We start from the raw sequence: 7,608 nt of genomic DNA, 5'->3' as shown, positions 1-7,608 counted from the left end.
CCTTGATAAAGTTTTGAAGAAGTTCAAAATGGATCAAGCAAAGAAAGGGTTCTTGCATGTATTACAAGGTGTGAAGTTGAGTCAGACTCAATGCCCGACCACTACAGAAGATTGAGAGAAAATGAAAGGTGTTCCCTATGCTTCTGCCATAGGCTCTATCATGTATGCAATGTTGTGTACCAGACCTGATGTGTGCCTTCCTATCAGCTTAGCAGGGAGGTACCAAAGTAATCCAGGAGTGGATCACTGGACAGCGATCAAGAACATCCTGAAATACCTGAAAAGGACTAAGATATGTTTCTCATATATGGAGGTGACAAAGAGCTCATCGTAAACGGTTACGTCGATTCAAGCTTTAACACTGATCCGGATGACTCTAATTCACAAACCGGATACGTATTTTTATTAAATGGTGGAGCTGTCAGTTGGTGCAGTTCCAAGCAGAGCGTCGTGGCGGGATCTACATGTGAAGCGGAGTACATAGCTGCTTCGGAAGCAGCGAATGAAGGAGTCTAGATGAAGGAGTTCATATCTGATCTAGGTGTCATACCTAGTGCATCGGGTCCAATCAAAATCTTTTGTGACAATACTGGTGCAATTGCCTTGGCAAAGGAATCCAGATTTCACAAGAGAACCAAGCACATCAAGAGATGCTTCAATTCCATCCGCAATCAAGTCAAGGAGGGAGACATAGAGATTTCTGAGATACATACGGATCTGAATGTTGCAGACCCGTTGACTAAGCCCCTCTCACGAGCAAAACATGATCATCACCAAGACTCCATGGGTGTTAGAATCATTACAATGTAGTCTAGATTATTGACTCTATTGCAAGTGGGAGACTGAAGGAAATATGCCCTAGAGGCAATAATAAAGTTGTTATTTATATTTCCTTATATCATGATAAATGTTTATTATTCATGCTAGAATTGTATTTACTGGAAACTTAGTACATGTGTGAATACATAGACAAATATGGTGTCACTAGTATGCCTCTACTTGACTAGCTCGTTGAATCAATGATGGTTATGTTTCCTGACCATAGACATGAGTAGCCATTTGATTAACAGGATCACATCATTAGAGAATGATGTGATTGACTTGATCCATCTGTTAGCTTAGCACGATGATCATTTAGTTTGTTGCCATTCCTTTTTCCATAACTTATACATGTTCCTATGACTATGAGATCATGCAACTCCCGAATACTGGAGGAACATTTTGTGTGCTACCAAACGTCACAACGTAACTGGGTGATTATAAAGGTGCTCTATAGGTGTCTCCGATGGTGTTTGTTGAGTTGGCATAGATCGAGATTAGGATTTGTCACTCCAATTGTCGGAGAGGTATCTCTGTGCCCTCTTGGTAATGTACATCTCTATAAGCCTTGCAAGCAATGTAGCTAATGAGTTAGTTACGGGATGTAGCATTATGGGATGAATAAAGAGACTTGCTGGTAACGAGATTGAACTAGGTTGAGATACTGACGATCAAACCTCGGGCAAGTAACATACCGATGACAAAGGGAACAACATATATCGTTATGCGGTTTGACCAATAAAGATCTTCGTAGAATATGTGGGAGCCAATATGAACATCCAGGTTCCGCTATTGATTATTGATCAGAGACGTGTCTCGGTCATGTCTACATAGTTCTCGAACTCGTAGGGACCGCACGCTTAACATTCGGTGACGATCGGTATTATGAGTTTATATGTTTTAATGTACCGAAGGTTGTTCGGAGTCCCGGATATGATCACGGACATGACGAGAAGTCTCGAAATGGTCGAGAAATAAATATCGATATATTGGATGACTATGTTTGGACATCGAAATGGTTTCGGGTGAGTTTGAGCGTTAATCGGAGTACCGGAGTTTACCGGAACCCCCCGGGGAGTCAATGGGCCTTAATGGGCCATAGTGGAAAGGAGGAGGAGGCGGCCAAAGTGGGGGCGCCCCCCCCCCCCCCCCGAAGCCCAATCTAAATTGGAGGGGGGCGGCCCCCTTTCCTTCTCTCCTTCTCCCCCTTCCTTCCCTCTCCTACTCCAACTAGGGAAGGGGGAATCCTACTGCCATCGGGAGTAGGACTCCCCCCTTGAGCGTGCCTAGGAGGTTGGCCCTCTCCCCCTCCTCCACTCCTTTATATACGGGGGGTGGGGGCACCCCATGGACACACAAGTTGATCATTGATCTCTTAGCCGTGTGCGGTGCCCCCCTCCACCATAATCCACCTCGGTCATATCGTAGTGGTGCTTAGGCGAACCCCTGTTCTGGTAGCATCATCATCACCGTCATCACGCCATCGTGCTGATGAAGCTCTCCCACGACACTCTGCTGCATCATGAGTTCATGGGACGTCACCGAGCCGAACGTGTGCAGATTGCGGAGGTGCCGTACTCTCGGTACTAGGATTGGTCAATCGTGAAGACGTACGACTACATCAACCGCATTGTCATAACGCTTCCGCTTCCGGCCTACGAGGGTACATAGACAACACTCTCCCCTCTCGTTGCTATGCATCACCATGATCTTGTGTGTGCGTAGAAGTTTTTTTGAAATTACTGTGTTCCCCAACATGCACATCATGATAACCCTTGCTAGCGATGTGACTAATGAGTTAGTTGCGGGATGATGCATTATGCAACGAGTAAAAGAGACTTGGCAGTAACGAGATTGAACTAGGTATGAAGATACCGATGATTGAATCTCGGGCAAGTAACATACCGATGACAAAGGGAATTACGTATGTTGTCATTACGGTTTGACCGATAAAGATCTTCATAGAATATGTAGGAACTAGGGGTGGAATTCTAGCCGAGTCGAGCCAGCTCGACTCGACTCGCTAAAACTCGTTTCATTAATGAGCTAGCTCGACTCGACTCGTTACTATAACAAGCTCAAATCCAAGATTGGCTCGACTCGTATAACTCGTGAGCTGGCTCATTTAGCTTGTTAAGCTCATTAAAGATATGAACATTAGACCTTACAAATACGATAAAAAGATTAACTGAGAATTTAGCATGTGCATATGTGGTCTTGTACGTGTGAGTCTCCTGGGTGGCTCGGCCTTGAGCGGCTGGGCCTTATGCTGGGACGCAAGGTGTTTAGTGGTTGTATTTTACTACCCCTAAAAACATTGATTTTTTTACCGAGCTTAACGAGTTACCTGAGTACTCGTGAGATTGGCTCTTTTAACTTGGTATGTAAACGATCTTAAACTAAAGCTCGGCTCGGCTCGTTTTTCTTCGAGTTTGAGTCGATTCGAGCCGAGTCACGAGCTACTCGTCTAGCTCGCGAGCTTCGAGCTTTTTTTCCAGCCCTAGTAGGAACCAATATGAGCATCTAGGTTCCGCTGTTTGTTATTGACCGGAGAGGTGTCTCGGTCATGTCTACATAGTTCTCGAACCCGTAGGGTCCACATGCTTAACGTTCGATGACGATTTGTATTATATGAGTTATGTGATTGGGTGACCGAATGTTGTTTGGAGTCCTGGATGAGATTATGGACATGACGAGGAGTCTCGAAATGGTCAAGAGGTAAAGATTGATATATTGGATGATGGTATTCGGACACCGAAATTGCTTTGGAGTGATTCAGGTATTTATCAGAGTACTGAGGGGTTACCAGAATCCCTGGGGAAAGTATTGGGCCTCATGGGCCATAGGGGAGACAGAGGGCAGCCCACTAGGGGGTGGCGCCCCCCCCCCCCAAGGGGAGTCCAAATAGGACAAGGGAAGGGGGCGCAGCCCCCCTTTCCTTCTCCCTCTCCTCTCCTTCCCCCTTCCCCCTCCATGAGAAGGAAGGGAGGCGAATAGGACTTGGAGCCCTAGTCGTCCCCCCCCCCCTATGGCGTGCCCCTTGGCCGACCTCCTCCCTCTCCTCCTTTATATACGGGGGCAGGGGGCACCCCAAAGCACATCAGTTGTTCTCTTAGCCATGTGCGGTGCCCCCTCCATAGTTTACTCCTCCGGTCATAGCATCGTATTGCTTAGGCGAAGCCGTGCGTGGATCACATCACCATCATCATCGCTATGCTGTCGTGCTGACGAAACTCTCCCTCGACACTTTGTTGGATCAAGAGTTCGAGGGACATCATCAAGCTAAACATGTGCTAAACTCAGAGGTGTCGTACGTTTGGTACTTGATCGATTGGATCGCAAAGACGTTCGACTACATCAACCGCGTTAAACACAAAGAGTTGTAGGGCATGTTGTGATGTGATATGGTCAAGATATGATGTGATATAAGTTATTGTATGAGATGATCATGTTTTGTAAAAGTTGTCGACAACTGGCAGGAGCCTTATGGTTGTTGCTTTATTGTATGAAATGCAATCGCCATGTAATTGATTTACTTTATCACTATGCGGTAGCGATAGTTGTAGAAGCAATAGTTGGCAAGATGACAAGGACGCTACGATGGAGATCAAGGTGTCAAGCCGGTGATGATGGAGATCATGATGGTGCTTTGGAGATGGAGATCAAAGGCAGAAGATGATGGTGGCCATATCATGTCACATATTTTGATTGCATGTGATGTTTATCTTTTATGCATCTTATGTTGCTTAGTACGGTGGTAGCATTATAAGATGATCCCTTAACTAAATTTCAAGGAATAAATATTCTCCCTGAGTATGCACCATTGCGAAAGTTCTTCGTGCTGAGACACCACGTGATGATCGGGTGTGATAGGCTCTTGCCATGCTAACCAACATTTAATTTTGTTGAGTACTTAAACGGGAGAGAACTAAATAATTGTTGTGGTGTTTCGTCAATATGCAACTCGTTGCATATTGAGCTCCACTTAATTTGTAGTATTGCTTGTGGCACTTTGCCATGCCATGAATCATTAAAATGGACATGCATCATACTTAATTGTGCATCATGCCATGTTTATGTGATGGTTGTTTACCATGTTGTTTGCTTATTTCCGGTGTTGCTTCTTCTTGTTAGTTCCGGTAACGTCGCGTTTGTGAGGATTCGTTCGACTACGTCAGTTTGTCTTCTTCATGGACTCGTTCTCCTTCCTTGCGGGATCTCAAGCAAGATGACCATACCCTCGAAATCACTTCTATCTTTGCTTGCTAGTTATTCGCTCTATCACTATGTCGCGCCATCTACCACTTGTTTATCATGCCTCCCATATTGCCATGTCAAGCCTCTAACCCACCTTTCCTAGAAAACCGTTGTTTGGCTATGTTACCGCTTTTGCTCAGCCGCTCTTATAGCGTTGCTAGTTGCAGGTGAAGTTGAAGTTTGTTTCATGTTGGTACATGGATATGTGGAGATATCACAATATCTCTTATTTTAATTAATGCATCTATATACTTGGTAAAGGGTGGAAGGCTCGGCCTTATACCTGGTGTTTTGTTCCACTCTTGCCGCCCTAGTTTCCGTCATACCGGTGTTATGTTCCTTGATTTTGCGCTCCTTATGCGGTTGGGTGTTATGGGAACCCCTTGACAGTTTGCTTTGAATAAAACTCCTCCAGCAAGGCCCAACCTTGGTTTTACATTTGCCACCTAAGCCTTTTCCCTTGGGTTCTGCAGACTCAAGGGTCATCATTATTTTAACCCCCGGGCCAGTGCTCCTCTGAGTGTTGGTCCAAAACAGAGCCACTTGCGGTGGCACCCCTAGGCAACTTGGGGTATCTTCGGTTGCCGTACGTAGTGTTCATCCGGTGTGCCCTAAGAATGAGATACATGTGACTCCTATCGAGATTTGTCGGCACATCGGGCGGCTTTGCTGGTCTTGTTTTACCATTGTCGAAATGTCTTGTGACCGGGATTCCGAGACTGATCGGGTCTTTGCAGGAGAAGGAATATCCTTCGTTGACCGTGAGAGCTTGTGATGGGCTAAGTTGGGACACCCCTGCAGGGTTTAAACTTTCGAAAGCCGTGCCCACGGTTATGTGGCAGATGGGAATTTGTTAATATCCGGTTGTAGAGAACTTGACACTTGACTTAATTAAAATGCATCAACCGCGTGTGTAACCATGATGGTCTCTTTTCGGCGGAGTCCGGGAAGTGAACACGATTTTGGGTTATGTTTGAACGTAAGTAGTTTCAGGATCACTTCTTGATCACTTCTAGCTTCACGACCATTGCGTTTCTTCTCTTCTCGCTCTTATTTTCGTATGTTAGCCACCATACTTGCTTAGTGCTTGCTGCAGCTCCACCTCATTACCTTATCCTACCCATAAGCTTAAATAGTCTTGATCTCGCGGGTGTGAGATTGCTGAGTCCTCGTGACTCACGGATACTTCCAAACAATTGTAGGTGCCGATGATACTAGTGCAGGTGACGCAACCGAGCTCAAGTGGGAGCTCGGTGAAGATCTTGATCATTGTTTTCTGTCTTTTCCGGTTGATCAGTAGTGGTGCCCAGTTGGGGACGATCGGGGATCTAGCTTTTGGGGTTGTCTTCTTTTATTTTGCTTCCGTAGTCAGACCTTGATTATACTCTGGATGATGTATGTTTAACTTGTTATTTGTGTGAAGTGGCGATTGTAAGCCAACTCTTTATCCCTTTCTTATTCAGTAAATGGGATAGTGTGAAGATTACCCCTCTTGCGACAAAACTACCATGCGGCTATGCCTTTAAGTCGTGCCCCGACATGTGGGAGATATAGCCACATTGTGGGTGTTTCAAGTTGGTAATCAGAGCCGTCCCCGACTTAGGAGCCCCTGCTTGATCGAATCGCTGACGGTGTTGAGTCTAGAACAAAATGTTTTGAGTATTAGGATTATATATCAGAGAGTAGGATTCTTTTTACTCCTCAGTCCATTCGTCGTTCTGGTGTGGTCTCCTGACGTAGAAGTTTTGACTTTCCTCTCCTCAAATTTCACGAAAAAATTAGGATCACGCGGGTATCTTGGAATCGTTCCGATATTGTTGTGACGAGAACATTGTTCTTGGTGTCTCCTGACATTTAGGGGTTGTGGCAGTGTCCCGGGGATTTGAGCTCCGAGGTGTTGTCGTCACAATTTCATCATTGCAGTTCTGGAATACCTGAGTTCGCCGACATCAAAAATCTCTTTTATGCAGTTGTTGGTGAGATAACCTTGACGCCACCCAGTACTGGGGCGGGAGTTCGGGAGTATTGCCATAACTCGTATAACGGATACTTTTTGAAGGTTGAGGTACATGATTTCCGAAGGTTTCTTGGTTATCTGTTGAAGGATGGATACAGCTGGATGTAGGGATTGTTAATTTGGGTGAGATATTATGCTTCCCCTGTATCCCCAACACCTCATTGCATAACCAGAAAGTTTCGGGAGTTTATAGGTGGGAATTCAAGTATCACATAGGATATCTTTCAGACAGATGTATGATATGAAATTGGGGTTCGACGTCCAGTGGTCCGCCTATCCATGGTTGGTTTTACAGTGGTCTCATTGTGTCTTAAAGAGTCCTTGGCTATGCTGACTCAGGGACGCTTCGTATGTCATGTGCACTGCCTTGTACATGATGGTGATGTACAATCGAGCCCGTGTGGGACCCACCATGAAAACTTCGGATGAAATCTCTATCATATGTTTGTTCCGGCTTATTTTGCAAGCCAATTCTTTGTTTTGTTTTGAGTTGCGGTATTCGAGTTGCTTCGAAG

Source organism: Triticum aestivum, chromosome 2A (genome assembly GCF_018294505.1).
Source record: "Triticum aestivum cultivar Chinese Spring chromosome 2A, IWGSC CS RefSeq v2.1, whole genome shotgun sequence".
NCBI lineage: Eukaryota > Viridiplantae > Streptophyta > Magnoliopsida > Poales > Poaceae > Triticum > Triticum aestivum.
Note: the sequence above shows the minus strand (reverse complement) of the source record.